Source organism: Cibotium barometz, chromosome 51 (genome assembly GCF_041138505.1).
Source record: "Cibotium barometz isolate CiBa-2024 chromosome 51, ASM4113850v1, whole genome shotgun sequence".
Lineage (NCBI taxonomy): Eukaryota > Viridiplantae > Streptophyta > Polypodiopsida > Cyatheales > Cibotiaceae > Cibotium > Cibotium barometz.
The window spans coordinates 11,413,233-11,433,297 of record NC_141096.1 but is presented as its reverse complement, the minus strand read 5'-3'; positions in this window follow the sequence as shown (position 1 = coordinate 11,433,297).

Sequence of the window (20,065 nt, the reverse complement as noted above, 5' to 3'; positions counted from 1 at the left end):
GCACTTTTCCTAGATATCTTTCTTTGTACCTAGGAAATTATATAGTGAATATATAGTACTCCTATGTAGGGAATGCTTACAGGTTTATTATCACATGTTGCCCTCCTTCTATATATTAGGAATAGAGTACCAACCATGCAATTTCCCTTGTTTGGGCAGCCTCTCCTATGTAATATTTCCTTCTCTCAACCTCAATCTAGCTACACGAGTAGTGTGGACACACATTAGTCAAGACCCCGTCATTTTCATCCTCACGATCTTGGCTCTTCACATTTTCCATCTGGTGCAGTCTCCCCATGATTTCCTCATTAAACTATTGCATACAATTGGATTATGCTGCCACCATCTTACACCCATGGCTCTATAGCCTCAAGAGCTAGGTCAGAAGAAGTGTTATAAACTAGCATAAACCTTGAGGAAGTAAGGTGGATTTGTGGACAGTATATGATCAGTCCTTGCCTTACTATGAAAATTATATGATTTGATTTTATGGATGCATAGTATTACACAAAACATAGTCATATAGGAACTTGTGGTTGCACCAAAGGAATGTGATGGGGGATACTATCCTAGTTCTTGAATGGATGAATGTTCAGTAGAACATGCCTAGGATATGTCAAAAAAGGATTGATGAAATCTATGATAGGTTGTGCTTTCATTTAGAGGGAAAAGTAATATATGTTGAGATTATTTCCCACATGGAAATGGGCATGTTGCTCTTAGCCAATTCACTCAATCCCTTGAAGCTCTCACACCGACTGGTCGATCAATGACCTCATAATCAAGGCTATACTAAGGAATTTCACTATGGCCTTTTCTAGTCTTTAACCCAAACACACTAGAAGATTACCTAAAGCAAAGCTTTATCATCAATACTCCATACACATCACATGCTAGCAACATAAATGGGGGGAGTTGATTATGTGTAATAGGAGCATGTTTAAGGAGGAGGGGAGGAGGATCATATCTATATCCATTATCACCATAAACTCTGCATCCAAATGTTGTGGCCCATAGTTTATGTTGCCACACTTTAAGTAGTGAGGCAACATGGCTACCAAGCCCAAGAAACCAAATGTTATAGCCCATATTTCATGTCTAGTGTAGTCCACTTGTTTTACTTCGACCACACACAGTCGTCAAGCATGGCACACTACTTGCACCTCAATAACATACACCCGTCGAGCATGGTTTCAAGCTCTACCAATAACACTAGGTAATTAGTAATTAATGTGGGGTCACCCATGATACCAATTCACTTACATGGCACACTAGCATTCGTGCATCCCCGTTCAACTAAAGAGTATACGTTATGCAACATTGGTCGTGTACTCATATTTAGCTTTAGAGATGGGTAAAAGCATGAAAGAGTGTACATACTATTGCCCAAGGGTGTACTATACTATTTGTATAGGTTTTTTTTAAAAGAGTGGGACTATTCATATAGTTTGTTAAAAAAAGACTATGTGTATAGTTTTTTTTTTTTTTTGGCTAGAATCATATGTGAATCTACTTTCTGAAAACTTCAAAGCTTTGTACTCATACTTTGTGCATTTGTACATGTGAAGTGGTGGTGATTTAATGAGACCATCCGTCATACACAGTCTCTTGTAGCATTTGCAGGTCGACAGGTTCCCAAGTTCCAAGGTTTCAAGTTTGGTTCTCTCTCTCTCTCTCTATATATATATATTGCTCAAAGGCTCCAGGATTGGTTCTATCTCTTTCTCTCTTTATTTTTCTCAGAGCACTATTTCTCCCTGTCTTATCCTCTCACACACAGGCAATGATGTAATATATATATATATATATATATATATATATATATGTCTCTCTCTCTCTCTCAACTCTCTTTCTCACCCTCTCATATGCATACTAGTTTCATCCAATAGCAAGAACTAGTATGCATGATTCATTCAGAGGGTTCTCTCTCTCTCTCTCTCTCTCTCTCTCTCTCTCTCTATATATATATATATATATATATATATATATATATATATATATATATATTTATCAAATAAATATTTCTCTCTCCCATCCTCTCACACACAGGCAAAATTTTAAAAATTTCAGTGATGTAATCTCTCTCTCTCTCTCTCTCTCTCTCTCTCTCTCTCTCTCTCTCTCTCAGCTCTCTTTCTCACCTTCTCATATGCACATACTTACCAAGGACATGCAGAAGCAGAAACTAGTATGCATGATTCATTCAGAGGGTTTGAATTTGATTTTCTTAAAACGAATTCATGCATGTAAGTGTGAAGTATGGCTAGTCCTAGCAAATCAAAGGAAAAGGGAAAGGCTGCACCTTATACCCTCATAACCCCAAAGGCAAGAAGCTAAGTTGGAACTTATTCCTCCGTGCGAGACCAAAATTGTACCCCTAGATGAACCAGTGGATGGATGGAACATGGGGTGGCATCATATCAATGGTTTGAAGCAATGTTGGAAAGAGGAACTGTATGCTAGAGATTTAAGATTTTATCGACTCTTGGAGAGGGAGGTACCAGTGCTACCCTTCAAGAGCTCATTGGCTAGGTTCATGTTTAATTTAGGCCAAGTTACTAAATCTGTCACACAAGGAGGTGTACGAGCATTCATTCCTCTACCAATGGAGCATCTTGCTCATGTCACAAATGTAGTTACATAAAGATAGGTAAAAAATCTTACCAATGACATATATGTTGCACATAGGTACTTTTTTTAGCAGGATATTTTATGTATATATATTGTAAAGACATATACATGAGATGTCATACAGACATGCTATCCTAAGTACAACAGCTGATGAAAGTGTAGCATAAGGAATACAAAAGAACCATATAATTTCAGGGTGGTTGCAAGATGAGGGTACTCAGTTTCGTTCACTCTCTCTAAAATTGGGACATCCACGCATCTCGGGCGGAGTACCTCGATCGTGATATCGCCATGAATCAAAACACGACACGTGCCTCCTGAGCCTAAAGCGACATATCTCGATCGAGATACCAACTAATGCCACGCTAGCAGGTCCGAGCTTCCAGTCATCATCCATGTCACCACTACATGTCATCGCCACCACATTATCTCGATCGAGATATCTATGCCACTCGGATCCATATCAGGGCCACGCTATACCCCCTAGGCATATTTGACTAGCCCATCTCCACCATCCACGTATCTCGAACGAGATATGAAAATCAAATCTCGACCATTCATTGTTCGAGGTAAAGGGATACAATCTCCACCGTCCACATATCTCGAACGAGATATTGAGATCAAATCTCCACCGTCCAAATAGCTCGTTCGAGATACAGAGATACAATCTCCACCGTCCACATATCTCGTTTGAGATACTACAGAGATGCAATCTTCGAGTTACAGAGACGCAATCTCCACCGTCCATTTAGGCACGTTGGAAGATGCGATCTCAACTGTTTAAATATCTCAATCGAGGTATATAATGAATCTTGACCGTCGACATACCTTGGTCGTGGTAATGACTTAAAATCAAAGCTGTCCATGTACCTCGAACGAGATACTAATATCAAATCTCAACCGTCGATCCTTCACCACCAACCCTAAAATTAAGTGTGTATCTTGGCCGTATGTTTCACTAACCCTAAAATCTAGAGGGTACATCTTACAAATCCTAAATTGCATGATGCCACCGAACCTCGATCGAGGTTATAAAACCGGAAAACGTTTTTTTTGCCTCATTGTCAGAAGTCGTTTTCACTCTCCTTGCTCTCTTGATTTGGATTAGCATTAGTGGGTCCATTAGCATTGTTTTATAGCTTCATTAGTGCTACTTAGCACTAAGCATTGGACCCTTCACATTGGACCTTTGTCTTAGGCTTAGGTTTTAGCATGGAGTCACACGAGGAGGGCCATGAGGAGGGCCGCTCGTCTATTGTGGATCTCATGGCGGAGATAGACCGCGAGTTAGCGGCTATTCGTAGGAGTGCTAGAGACACACCGTCTACATTACATATCGTGGCCGACTTGGAGGCGATGCTTTCGTCCCTTCGTAGCCTTCACAATATTGTTTATGTAGATGAGTGGATAGCCCACCATCGCACTGCTCCTGTGTCACATGGCCTGACATATCGTCAGGTCTGTGATCTTGGTCCGATTCGCGGTGTTCGCATCCTCGTATGGCGGCACATATCTATAGTCGATATGTTGCCGCATATGGGAGGATGCCGAACAACCGCTAGATTCCCATATACTTCGCAAAGCAATTATATGCGAAGTTTGTCTTAGGGGAGGAGGTGGATTACACTAGCCATTGGCTGGGTAGTGGTGCTGGCCGAGGCCGTCTCTAGGACCAGGGTAGGTGGCCTCCACTAGCCCTTCGTGTAGCTCCTACCATATCCTTCATTTGTGCCTATGTCGACAGCAGAGGCTCTTGGCACCCAGGTTGGCATCGACGTACGGAGTACCACGGAGAGCATCCAGCACGTGGTGCGCCTATTCTCACGATCGATACTGACGACAGATGTCGAGGTATTTACATATTTATTACTTCATAAGTTTTTTAGTCATTTATTTACATGTTTATATGTATTTTTCTATATTTTTACATGAGTGGCATGGTTGATTGTGTCACGTAGGGTCCCACACCTACCACTGTGAGACTTACTCAGGAGTTGGTAGAGGAGAGAGTAGAGATTGACCGCCTTAGAGCTGCATTACAGATGGCAGAGGTAGCTACTACAGAGGCACGGCATCTGAGAGAGTCTTACATCCAGCAGGTAGGTTTCTCTTGCACGTAAAAGAGTTATAATTAAGGTCCTAAGTTATAAATTTCTTTAAGTAATACCTAATGAGAGAGACTAATCAATTATTTTTATGCTTTACTTTTTTGCGTAGGCTCGGACCGAGGTAGAGAGATCTAGAGCTGAGGCGCAACATCACCAGATTATGGAGTGGATTGCCCAGCATAGGGCAGAGCAGTTGATGCTGCATGTTCGAGAGTTTCACAGATCCTCGGACATGACCGTGTGCCTTACCTACCTTTATATCCACGGCCTGTTTACAGAGGTTTTTCGACGACCTCTCCCTCAGGATGCACCACCCTTCCTACGTGATGCGTGCTATGCTCTATGTATCGAGGACATTGACACTACTGGTGGATATGCCCTGGGATGTGGACATTTTTTCCATTTGTCTTGCATCACCCAGGAGCTAGTAGCATGTCCCTCTTGCCGTGCACGCATTGACCTAGTGACATATAGAGTTTTGGGCATTGATGATCTTCACCCAGGCCTCGTTCGAGTAGATGCTAGGACTGGCAGGCCTATTGATTTTACATCAGCTCTATTGACTTGGGACTCGACGCCTTCGATGATAGAGATCAGGAGCCTGAGGTGCCTCCAGAGATTGAGTGGAGCTCACATGAGTTTGATGCATACCAAAGAGTCCTACACGAGAGCCAGATCACAGCATACGAGCGTGTGGGTGGTGCTGGTCCTAGTAGCACCTTGAGTGATGGTGCTAGCAGCAGTGCTGCTTCTCATGAGCAGCGTGTCCTTACTGCAGAGAGGAGCTTACACGAGTAGAGTGGCAGACACGTACCATTGCAGATTATAGATTTTGGGTTTACAGACAGAGACGTCTTGCATTAGCACGACGTAGAGAGAGGGAGAGGGCTATAGCAGCTTTTGGGACTCGTGAGCTCCCGAGTACACCGGCACCAGCTCACGATCCTGCCTTTGAGGCAGACCTCCCCGTAGAAATTCGACGACCCCCGCAGCAGCTGGCACAGCCTCCTCGACGTGCACAGCAGCCTCGACGTGCATGTCGACCGACAGTTAGAGATGATGATTTTGATTGGATTGCTGTTGATAGTGACTAAACTCAGACTAGCTGGGTTAGCTCACTTACATTGTACTTAGATTTATGGGCACTGCCTAACCTCAGACTAGCTGGGGTAGCTCATTTTCATTCTGATGTACTTATTTGATGTTTATATCATTATGAGTTTTTTCATTATTAGGTATCATTACATTTAAGTTGATATTCTTCATTTTATTAAATTTTTTAACACTTTGACTACCATATTGTTTGTTGAAAATCTCCATGCCATCGTACCCAAACATGCCTCGATGGGAACCAAACTTTGCAATCATGTGGAGGGACCCCATATTGTTTGTTGAAAATCTCCATGCCATCGTACCCAAACATGCCCCGATGGGAACCAAACTTTGCAATCATGTGGAGGGACCCCACCCCCACATGCATGCAAACTTTAGTCACAATCGGAGCATGTTTGGATTGGTAATTAGCGCACAGTACGGATTTTTCAAGTCTCTTGGTGCTTAAGAGGCCATGGAAAATCCGGGCCTTCCCCATACCATCATAACCAAACATGCTCTGATGGGGACCAAACTTTGCAAACATGTGGGGGGGACCCACCCCCACATGCTTGCAAACATGTGGGGGGGACCCACCCCCACATGCTTGCAAAGTTTGGTCACAATCGGAGCATGTTTGGATTGGTAATTAGCACCCAGTGCGGATTTTTTAAGTCTCTTAGTGCTTAAGAGGCCATGGAAAATCCGGGCCTTCCCCATACCATCGTACCCAATCATGCTCCGATGGGGACCAAACTTTGCAAGCATGTGGGGGGAACCCACCCCCACATGCTTGCAAAGTTTGATAACAATCGGGGCATGTTTAGATTGGTAATTAGCCACCCAGTGTAGATTTTTCAAGTCTCTTGGTGCTTAAGAGGCCATGAAAAATCCAGGCCTTCCCCATACCATCGTACCCAAACATGCTCCGATGGTGGGGAACAAACTTTGCAAGCATGTGGGGGGACCCCACCCCGACATGCATGCAAAGTTTAGTCACAATCGGAGCATGTTTGGATTGGTAATTAGCGCACAATGCGGGTTTTTCAAGTCTCTTGGTGCTTAAGAGACCATGGAAAATCCGAGCCTTCCCCATACCATCGTACCCAAACATGCTGCGATGGGGACCAAACTTTGCAAGAATGTGGGAGGATTTAGGCCATGGAAAATCCGGGCCTTCCCTATACCATCGTACCCAAACATGCTCGGATGGGGACCAAACTTTGCAAACATGTGGGGGGGACCCATCCCCACATGCTTGCAAAGTTTGATCACAATCGGAGCATGTTTGGATTGGTAATTAGCGCCCAGTGCGGATTTTTCAAGTCTCTTGGTACTTAAGAGGCCATGAAAAATCCGGGCCTTTCCCATACCATCGTACTCAAACATGCTCCAATGGGGACCAAACTTTGCAAGCATATGGGAGGGACCCACCTCCACATGCTTGCAAAGTTTGGTCACAATTGGAGCATGTTTGGATTGGTAATTAGCGCCCAGTGCGAATTTTTCAAGTCTCTTGGTGCTTAAGAGGCCATGAAAAATCCAGGCCTTCCCCATACCATCATACCCAAACATGCTCCGATGCGGACTAAACTTTTCAAACAAGTGGGGGAGACCTACCCCCACATGCTTGCAAAATTTGGTCACAATCGGACAATGTTTGGATTGGTAATTAGTGCCCAGTGCGGATTTTTCAAGTCTCTTGGTGCTTAAGAGCCTAGAGGCCATGGAAAATCCAAGCCTTCCCCATACCATCGTACCCAAACATGCTCCGATGGGGACCAAACTTTGCAAACATGTGGGGGGGGACCCACCCCCACATGCTTGCAAAGTTTGGTCACAATCGGAGCATGTTTGGATTGGTAATTAGCGCCAGTGCGGATTTTTCAAGTCTCTTGGTGCTTAAGAGGCCATGGAAAATCCGGGTCTTCCCCATACCATCGTACCCAAACATACTCCGATGGGGACCAAACTTTTCAAGCATGTGGGAGGGACCACCCCCATAGGTTTACAAAGTTTGGTCACAATCGGGGCATGTTTGGATGGGTAATTAGCGCCCAGTACGGATTTTTCAAGTCTCTTGGTGCTTAAGAGGCCATGGAAAATTCGAGCCTTCCCCATACCATCGTACCCAAACATGCTCCGATGGGGACCAAACTTTGCAAGCATGGGAAGGGAACCCACCCCCACATGCATGGAAAGTTTAGTCATAATCGGAGCATGTTTAGATTGGTAATTAGCGGACAGTGCGGGCCATAGAAAATCAGGGCCTTCCCCATACCATCGTACCCAAACATGCTCTGATGGGGACCAAACTTTGCAAACATGTGGGGGGGACCCACCCCCACATGCTTGCAAAGTCTGGTAACAATCGGAGCATGTTTGGATTGGTAATTAGCGCCCAGTGTGGATTTTTCAAGTCTCTTGGTGCTTAAGAGGCCATGGAAAATCCGGGCCTTTCCCATACCATCGTACCCAAACATGCTCCGATGGGGACCAAACTTTGCAAGCTTGTGGGGGGACCCACCCCCACATGCTTGCAAAGTTTGGTCACAATCGTGGCATGTTTGGATTGGTAATTAGCGCCCAGTGCGGATTTTTCAAGTCTCTTGGTGCTTAAGAGGCCATGGAAAATCCGAGCCTTCCCCATACCATCATACCCAAACATGCTCCGATGGGGACCAAACTTTGCAAGCATGTGGGGGGACCCCACCCCCACATGCATGCAAAGTTTAGTCACAATCGGAGCATGTTTGGATTGGTAATTAGTGCACAGTGTGGATTTTTCAAGTCTCTTGGTGCTTAAGAGGCCATGGAAAATCTGGGCCTTCCCCATACCATCGTACCCAACCGATGGGGACCAAACTTTGCAAAGCATGTGGGGGGACCCACCCCCACATGCTTACAAATTTTGGTCACAATCGGAGCATGTTTGGATTGGTAATTAGCGCCCAATGCGGATTTTTGAAGTTTCTTAATGCTTAAGAGGCCATGGAAAATCCGGGCCTTCCCCATACCATCGTACCCAAACATGCCCCGATTGTGACCAAACTTTGCAAGCATGTGGGGGGGACCCATCCCCACATGCTTGCAAAGTTTGGTCACAATCGGGGCATGTTTGGATTGGTAACTAGCACCCAGTGCAGATTTTTCAAGTCTCTTGGTGCTTAAGAGGCCATGGAAAATCCGGGCCTTCCGCATACCATCGTACCCAAGCATGCTCCCACCATCGTACCCAAACATGCTCCGATGGGGACCAAACTTTGCAAGCATGTGCGGATTTTTCAAGTCTCTTGGTGCTTAAGAGGCCATGGAAAATCCGGGCCTTCCCCATACCATCGTACCCAAACATGCTCCGATGGGGACCAAACTTTGCAAGCATGTGGGGGGGACCCACCCCCACATGCTTGCAAAGTTTGGTCACCAATCGGAGCATGTTTCGATTGCTAATTAGCGCCCACCAGTGCAAATTTTTCAAGTCTCTTGGTGCTTAAGAGGCCATGGAAAATCCGGTCCTTCCCCATACCATCGTACCCAAACATGCTCCGATGGGGACCAAACTTTGCAAGCATGTGGGGGGACCCCATCCCCACATGCTTGCAAAGTTGGGTCACAATCGGGGCATTTTTGGATTGGTAATTAACGCCCAGTGCGGATTTTTCAAGTCTCTTGGTGCTTAAGAGGCCATGGAAAATTCGGGCCTTCCCCATACCATCGTACCCAAACATCCTCTACTGATGGGGACCAAACTTGGCAAACATGTGGGGGGGACCCACCCCCACATGCTTGCAAAGTTTGGTCACAATCGAAGCATGTTTGGATTGGTAATTAGTGCCCAGTGCGGATTTTTCAAGTCTATTGGTGCTTAAGAGGCCATGGAAAATCCGAGCCTTCCCCATACCATCGTACCCAAAAATGCTCCGATGGGGACCCAAAATTTGCAAGCATGTGGCGGGACCCCACCCCGACATGCATGCAAAGTTTAGTCACAATCGGAGCATGTTTGGATTGGTAATTAGCGCACAGTGCGGGCCATGGAAAATCGGGGCCTTCCCGATACCATCGTACCAAAACATGCTCGGATGGGGGGACCAAACTTTGCAAACATGTGGGAGGAACCCACCCCCACATGCTTGCAAAGTTTGGTTATAATCGGAGCATGTTTGAATTGCTAATTAGCTCCCAGTGTAGATTTTTTAAGTCTCTTGGTGCTTAAGAGGCCATGGAAAATCTTGGCCCTCCCCATACCATCGTACCCAAACATACTCCGATGGGGATCAAATTTTGCAAGCATGTGGGGAGGACCCACCCCCACATGCTTGCAAAGTTTGGTCACAATTGGGGCATGCTTGGATTGGTAATTAGCGCCCAGTGTGAATTTTTCAAGTTTCTTGGTGCTCAAGAGGCCATGGAAAATCCGAGCCTTCTCCTTATCATCGTACCCAAACATGCTCCGATGGGGACCAAACTTTGCAAGCATGTGGGGGGACCCCACCCCCACATGCATACAAAGTTTAGTCACAATCGGAGCATGTTTGGATTGGTAATTAGCGTCCAATGTGGATTTTTCAAGTCTCTTGGTGCTTAAGAGGCCATGGAAAATTCGGGCCTTCCTTATACCATCGTACCCAAACATGCTCCGATGGGGACCAAACTTTGCAAGCATGTGGGGGGACCCATTCCCACATGCTTGCAAAGTTTGGTCACAATCGCAGTATGTTTGGATTGGTAATTAGTTCCCAGTGCGGATTTTTCAAGTCTCTTGGTACTTAAGAGGCCATGGAAAATCCGGGCCTTCCCCATACCATCGTACCCAAACATGCTCCGATGGGGACCAAACTCTGCAAGCATGTGGGGGGACCCCACCCCCACATGCTTGCAAAGTTTGGTCACAATCGCGGCATGTTTGGATTGGTAATTAGCACCCAGTGCGGATTTTTCAAGTCTCTTGGTGCTTAAGAGGCCATGGAAAATCCGGGCCTTTCGCATACCATCGTACCCAAACATGCTTCGATGGGGACCAATCTTTGCAAGCATGTGGGGTGACGCTACTCCCACATGCATGCAAAGTTTAGTCACAATCGGAGCATGTTTGGATTGGTAATTAGCGCACAGTGCGGATTTTTCAAGTCTCTTAGTGCTTAAGAGGCCATGGAAAATCCGGGCCTTCTCCATACCATCGTACCCAAACATGCTCCGATGGGGACCAAACTTTGCAAGCATGTGGGGGGGACCCACACATGTGGGAGGGACCCACCTCCACATGCTTACAAAGTTTGGTCACAATCGGAGCATGTTTGGATTGGTAATTAGCGCCCAGTGCGGATTTTTCAAGTCTCTTGGTGCTTAAGAGGCCATGGAAAATCCGGGCCTTCCCCATACCATCGTACCCAAACGTGCTCCGATGGGGGACCAAACTTTGCAAGCATGTGGGGGGACGCCACCCCCACATGCTTGCAAAGTTTGGTCACAATCGGGGCATGTGGGGGGACGCCACCCCCACATGCTTGCAAAGTTTGGTCACAATCGGGGCATGTTTGGATTGGTAATTAGCGCCCAATGCAGATTTTTCAAGTCTCTTGGTGCTTAAGAGGCTATGGAAAATCCGGGCCTTCCCCATACCATCGTACCCAAACATGCTCTGATGGGGACCAAACTTTGCAAGCATGTGGGGGGTGGGTCCCCCCCAAACATGCCTCGATTGTGACCAAACTGTGCAAGCATGTGGGCGTGGGTCCCCCCCACATGCTTGCAAAGTTTGGTCCCCATCGGAGCATGTTTGGGTATGATGGTATGGGGAAGGCCCGGATTTTCCATGGCCTCTTAAGCACCAAGAGACTTGAAAAATCTGCATTGGGCGCTAATTACCAATCCAAACATGCTCCGATTGTGACCAAACTTTGCAAGCATGTGGGGGTGGGTCCCCCCCACATGTTTGCAAAGTTTGGTCCCCATCGGAGCATGTTTGGTTATGATGGTATGGGGAAGGCCGGATTTTCCATGGCCTCTTAAGCAGCAAGAGACTTGAAAAATCCGCACTGTGTGCTAATTACCAATCCAAACATGCTTCGATTGTGACTAAACTTTGCATGCATGTGGGGGTGGGGTCCCCCCACATTCTTGTTGCAAAGTTTGGTTCCCATCGGGGCATGTTTGGGTACGATGGCATGGAGATTTTCAACAAACAATATGATAGCCAAAGTGTTAAAAAATTTAATAAAATCAAGTAAGTACATTAGAATGAAAATCAGAATGAAAATGAGCTACCCCAGCTATTCTGAGATTAGTTACTCCCAAAAAATCTAAGTACAATGTAAGTGAGCTAACCCAGCTAGTCTGAGTTTAGTCACTATCAAGATAGAGATCTAGTCATCAGCACCCTCTCTAGCTCTCAACTGCTCTCTAGAATGCTCTCATGGTCATCCACTCGAAGCCGAAAACGAGGGTGAGAACTGTGTTTTTCGGCTTTGTACTCGATCAAGAGTGAGCCTGGTAGCAACCACTAGATGAGAGAACTGAAATGCCTCTAACTCCCACTTCCACTGCTGGAACTCAAGACTCCCCCGATGAAGTCGAATCTGCTGGTAGAACCGGCCTGCCACAATCATGCTATGGGCGTTATAAGAAAACCCATGATTATCCACTGTATCCTGGTCAAGGATGCACTTTGGCCTAGTGCAACTCATCAGATAGTAGTCTACTCCCTCGCTATTTCCCTCACTGGCAATAACAGCAAATACATCACCCTCCTGTAGCAAATCTGTCAAGCAAATCTGTCAGGTCATCATAACTGACCATGAACGCAAGACCTGTGTGATGTGAAGGATGCTCGGGGGAGAGGAATGTTTATATCCATGCATCTGCCCATCCTCTCGAGGCACAATGTGACCAATCACCATCCATACATGCTCCACAGAAGAATGCAAACCGTCGTGTGTAAATCATAGGGGCTGCCATGCACGTGCTCCTGATGGAATGTAAGCCCAAGGTGCCAGGTACTGTGTCACAATCATGGGAGGCTCTACGGTCAATCATGCCACCATCCACATGCCAAAAAAATCTCCTGACAATCCGAGCATCACATTTGGGATACGATGATGCTGCACTCCCACACAAATGTTGGGAGCACCACTCGACTATGTGGCCCGCATCTCTGAACCACTAAGCATCTTGCCGCAGCTGATGACGCCTGAGGGTACGTTTCACACACGCGTCCGCACCATCATGCTCTCCCTTCCCGTGAACAGTCTCAAAGAATGACTAAATCACTGGGATACTAGACTGCACATGCCACCTATAAATCCATAAAAGATATTCTTAGTTATTGTTTTCTTTAAGATGTTCTAGTGAATTTAGTTTAATTGTAAGAGAACCATAAGTACTACCTGTAGAGCCAATAGAATTGTCGTGATGACTTGAACTGTGCGTCACAACCATCCGACCAAACCCATCGCTGGCCACGTATGATCCCACAATCTTCTAAAAAATCATCATGGAGAGGAAAACAGTGTTGCACAAAATGTGCACCATGTGAACGATCATCTCACTGATATAGAAATGATACTCTCAAATAATGACACACGTCTCGGGGGTACTCGCTATCCCATCTACATGAGCCTCTGCATGTCGATAGCTAATGTGGACCATAATAGCAACCTGGTGAGGTAAGTAATACAGACGTTTAGGACACAAAAAATCAAATAAGTAATGTAGCTCAAACACGAAACAAATATTATGAAATATAACCATTACCTGCTCTGAGAAGTAATACTCAGATTGTATCTCCTGAAAAGGTGTGAAGGTGTAGTTCTCTGCAAAATCAATCACAGAGACGACCACACCAATAGGAAACTCTGCCAAGCATGCTCGGAACTGACGATCCTGCCACTTGGCACAATGACTGTGCCGTATATAGGGGTAGATCTGCTCTCTAAATGTGGCTGTGAAGTGACAACGTGGTGTATGTTTGTCCACGAGCTGCAACTTCCTGGACTGTCCACCACTCTGGAGCTGGTGTGTCACATACTCATAACGTTGCCATGTCACTATCTCTTGGTCACTTGCATCAAGATCTACCATCTGTGTGCAAGTGAACCACATGATGTGCAATTGCTCTCCACACAAGGCATCCTATGGAACTGGGCATCCTCTGTGCGTGCACACAAAAGAGAGTGGATGAAATCACGAGACAACTCTCTATGCCCACTAAGAGAACGGAACACATCATAAAAAAGTTTGAACTCAACATGGTAGCGACAACATGTGTCACGCTGGCGTGAGTACCTCACAAACCAAGGCTTACACCCCTCAAATGACCTTTGCCCAATTTTAAGCTCTAGATACAAAGCCACAAACTGAGAATACAACTCAGTTTGGGTCATTTCAAGAAAGCAAGCACCGTGCTCAATGAACACTCCTCTTGTCACTCTCTTACGCAAAGCTTTCTTGAAAATTGGCGAGGCACGACAATTCTCCTCCCAAAAACTTTTTATCAAGGTTCTAGTGGTTTCATCTACTAGTAGGCGATCATGCCTAGCTACACGACCACTACTCGCCCACAAAGCACCAACATCATTGGCATCTAAACTTTGTCGTCTAATAGACCCAACTCTAAGTGCGTGTGGTGCTATGGAAAGGATGCGAGATGTGGCACTAACCTTACACTTCATTTGGGAGCTACTTATGGCTACCACAATAGCCCGTCGAGCAGCCAAAGCGTCCGCAGAGTTCCTCTTCTTGTTAACTATATAGGAATGACGAACACTTTGTAGCACCACCATGCCAGCTCTCCTCTCTCTTCGACCTCCAATGTCGGTGTGAGATTCCTGTTCCCACCACGCAATGGATTCGGGGTGCTAGCAGTGGAAGTAGCACTTCTGCGCGGGCCAGGGGTCCCACACTCGGGGCCTCGCCCACGGATATCCGAACAAGAGACAAATCCGTTGGTTTTTCCAAAACCGAACCCGGAAAGACTTCCTTTACCCGGAAAGCACGGGTGATTCCACCAGGATAACTCTTTACTCTAACGTAGTCAAGACCATTACTGATCAAGCTAATCCGACTGCACCTATAAAGATACTCGGTCAGATCAAGGAAGAAACTTGCACTTGGATCATTGGGATCAACGCTTTTTTTTCCATCAAGAGGCACAGCCGTTGATTCCTATTCATAGAACAATTACTATCCGGGATTTACTTGATCTATCGTAATAACAAAATTTGAGTCTCGATTTACGGATCCATCAGTCCAGCCGAACCCCATCCAGTCCCATGGGTTAGCCAACCTCCCAACCAATGTAGTGATGGGATCCAATTAGGAATTTGGTTAGGTTTTGTCCCGGGTACCAGGGAAAAGAGTTCCGAGGCCCCCTAGCCAGAAGTTCATGCAAACTTAAAACTAGTCACACCACTTACGCACCCAATATGAAATTGCCTTTTTCTCAACATCAGCTAACTTTAAACAATCCTTTAATGAAACCATTATTTCATTGATCACTATCCTCAAAATCTCTGGTTGAATCCATATTTCTAATCATTCATTCATCAGTGTACTTATGGCATCATTGGCAACTAGAATGCTCACCACCTGTTCACTCAGGGGCCTTTTCAATAGTTCCTAGCTCATAGTACCCGACAATATTTTCACATATAAAAATCAAGATGGAATTCTCGTTGAAGATCAGCAAGATCAATCAACAGATCCATATAAGAGAGCCGTGGACTCATTCGTTGAGGACCAGCAAGGTCAATCAACCAGATCCATACCCAGTTTCAGAAAACAACTCTTACTCCTTGTTCCAATATCTTCCACGACGCACGTGTGGGTATCTTCGGCGACCCACAGCCCGAGCACCGTATGGTCAGCACCCTCTAGGATCCTTCGCAGGTGACCTAGCGCTTCACTCATAGCCTCACCATTTAAATCGAACCGAGGATGGTCAAGACCTCGGTCGACCTTGCTACACGAGACGTCTTCCATTGACTCTCCGTCACCAGACAGTTGCAACTTTATCAGTTAGGTCTCCATGACCTTAATCCACAAGACGGTCAAAATGCTTCCCCAGCATTCTTGACATAAAACAGTCATTTACAAACAGTCACAAAATACAGTTTCTATATCGAACTCTCGTCTTTCCACATTATCCCTCCTCAGTCCGCATTACTTATTCCACATTCCATTCAATGTGTACTCATTCTCATCCATTCACTCATATCGATGACATTATTTCACATACACATTCTCATTCATTATTCTACATACATATCCATGTTCGTACATCCACATCATACATCCAATTCCATATCCGCATTCATACATACACATCCATATCTACATCCATACACCCACATCTACATGCATACATCCATTTTCACATTCTCATTCATACATCCACATCCACATTCATATCCATACATCCACATCTACATGCATACATCTATACATACACATCTACATTCACATTCACATCCATATCTTCATCCATACATCCACATGACATCCATTCTCGCCCTATCACAACCCATATACATCTTATCCCATCAGATACACTTTTTACCTCATCCCATACACATCTTATCACATCCTAACTCATCTTAGCACATCCTATCACATCTCTTACACCTCTTATCATATCTTATCACTTCCCATACGCATCTTATCACATCTTATCACATCTCATACACCTCTTATCACATCCTATCACTTCCCATACACATCTTATCACATCTCAATATCTATTTATAAAATACAAGAGAATTCTTATATTTGATATAAGATTTTTTTACGCATCTATTTATGTATAAATTTCATTTAAGGAGACTAACACTTTAAAAATAAAAATCAATCTTTTATGCATCTTCCTATGCATAAATTCAATTAAGATGAGAATAACACTTTTGAATTAAAATCAATCTTTTATGCATACCTCTATGCATGAAATCCAAATATGATAAAAGTAACACTTTTATAAAAAAAAAAATCTTTTATGCATACCTCTATGCATGAAATCCAAATATGATAAAAGTAACACTTTTACAATAAAATAATCATCTTTTATGCATACCTCTACTTTTACAATAAAATAATTATCTTTTATGCATACCTCTATGCATGAAATTCAATATGATAAAAATAACACTTTTACAATAAAATAATCATCTTTTATGCATACCTCTATGCATGAATTTCAAATATGATAAAAATAACACTTTTATAATAAAATAATCATCTTTTATGCATACCTCTATGCATGAAATTCAATTATGATAAAAATAACACTTTTACAATAAAATAATCATCTTTTATGCATACCTCTATGCATGAAATTCAATTATGATAAAAATAACACTTTTACAATAAAATAATCATCTTTTATGCATACCTCTATGCATGAAATTCAATTATGATAAAAATAACATTTTTACAATAAAATAATCATCTTTTTTATGCATACCTCTATGCATGAATTTCAAATATGATAAAAATAACACTTTTACAACATAAAATAATCATCTTTTATGCATACCTCTATGCATGAATTTCAAATATGATAAAAATAACACTTTTACAATACAATAATCATCTTTTAGGCATACCTCTATGCATGAAATTCAATATAATAAAAATAACACTTTTACAATAAAATAATCATCTTTTATGCATACCTCTATGCATGAATTTCAAATATGATAAAAATAACACTTTTATAATAAAATAATCATCTTTTATGCATACCTCTATGCATGAAATTTAAATACGATAAAAGTAACACTTTTACAGTAAAGTAATCATCTTTTATGCATACCTCTATGCATGAAATTCAAATATGATAAAAATAACACTTTTACAATAAAATAATCATCTTTTATGCATACCTCTATGCATGAATTTCAAATATGATAAAAATAACACTTTTACAATAAAATAATCATCTTTTATGCATACCTCTGCATGAATTTCAAATATGAAAAAAATAACACTTTTACAAATAAAATAATCATCTTTTATGCATACCTCTATGCATTTAATTCAATATGATAAGAGTAACACTTTTATAATAAAATAATCATCTTTTATGCATATCTCTATGCATGAATTTTAAATATGATAAAAATAACACTTTTATATTCATCTTATGTGAGCATTGAAGGGACTCCCCTTCCTTACATATGTGTCAAAATGGAATCATTATACCCAAAATATCTCATATTTTTGATATTACTCATAGTTTCTTACTAATAAACCTTGTACATAGTCAACTCTTCATCTTATGTGAGCATTTACTCATTTTTTGGTATCTTCTTTTACAAAATTGAATTTATCTCCTCCCCACACATGGATTGATCTTATTGGCCCATAGGAACCTTAATTAGACCATAATCCAAAAATTTCTGAAAATCTAGACCCTTAGGCTAAGCCTTTCCTTTATACCCATTTCCAATTAATTCCAATTGCACATAAAGTTCTTTTTGAATTTCTGTTTCAGGGGAATTCATTTTAATAAGATGAGATATTTTTCTATCCAAAAATATTAAAAATCTGAATATTCTCTCTCTAGAATATTTTCTCTCTCTATGTTAAAACAGTTAGAAATAAGATCTTTTATATTTCTAAAGAGGGGATTGATTACAGGGGAAGATGCTGGATATCTTGAGAGGCTGGGGAGGAATCTTAAATTCTCTCCCACTTGAAAAACGCGAGATGCCCTCATCTTGCAATTTCTAGATAATTCCGCAAGATGCACGAATATAAGACTAAGAGAAAATTTAATTAAGAGTAACCACCAAGAAAAGTCTCAAAGAGAGCAAGACTCAAGACAAGAACAAAGATTTCAACTTTATTCACTCTTGGAACATATACAGCAAGATAGAAGAACTTTTTACAATTCTATAAGCCCATCCATCATATGGTCACAAAAGTAGCACTGACAAGCTGCACACGTATAAGGTAACTCATCTATGGGAATAATTCGGCTGGTTATTGCAGCACCTATCTCATTGGTATGAGGTGACCTAATAAAAGAATCTCTAAGAGGCAAGCCAAAAATGGGATAAAGGCATATCTTCTGGTGAGGAAGAAAACACGCAAGTAAGAAGACCCACTCAGAAAATCCACCATGCCTTGATCTCATCACGCAATAGTATCGGGGACCCAAACCCAAAGCTTCAATAACCATAGCCAAGCAGACATTGTTTACGAAAGTGATGTCGACCCCATGGTGTTACCCTAGTTATGTCTCGATAGGTCCGCCATTTGGGCTGAGCTACAGAAGTTTCCAAGTGAGGGAAAAGTGAGCGCTCATACAGTTCTATAAAATCCTTCTTCACAGAGTCGCTTGCATCTTGAAGGTGAGAAATCATCATGGATAAAACCAAGTCTTACTGGCAAGCCATAAAAGAGATTAAGAAAAAAAGGAGATCGATGGAAGTAAGATTACTGCGAGCGACAAGTAAGAGTTACGACTTATATAAAAGAAGGAACTAGCGTAACCTACTAGAAGCCAACGGGATATCTTGCCACTGAAGTTTTACCGTCTTTCCATGATTTGGATTTGGCACATATTTCTATAGAAGGCTTACATGAGATACATTATGAACTTTGAGATGAGGAGGTAAAAGAAGCTCGTAGGCTAAGTCACCTACTTTCTTTGAATTTAGATATGGCCCACAATATCTGGGGGATAACTACTTATACTCCCCAAGAGATAAAGAACTTCTTTTGGGCCGTACTCGAATGAAGACCATATCTGCTTCTTTGAATTCTCTGAATGTCCTCTTCTTATCTGCATACTGTTTCTCTCGATCCTGGGCAGTTTTTATATCTTTATGAATTGCCTGCATCTGTTGCTCCATGTCGTCAAGCATTTGATTGGACATCTCGACCCTAATCAATGGGTCGGACCTAGTTAATGGAGTTAAGCAATCTTGTCCGAGACGGACCCTGATTAGATTGGTATGAAGGAATTGGTCTCTGAATTTGGGTTCTTGACTTCCTTGTGCCCTTGTCATGGCAGGAGTTGGGCAGTCTTTTAACTAATGACCAAAACCTTGGCATCCAAAACACCGGTTCTCACTTTTGAACTCATCGTTCTGAATCCTTAAAACAGTTGGGGCTCCGGAGAAAGTATTCTGGAAAAAGGGTCTTCCTTTTTAAATAGAATCTTTCTTTTATTTTAGAGAGGGAATAATTATAAGATCAGAAAGGGAGGTTCTTACTCCTGTATACCTCGAAGGCTG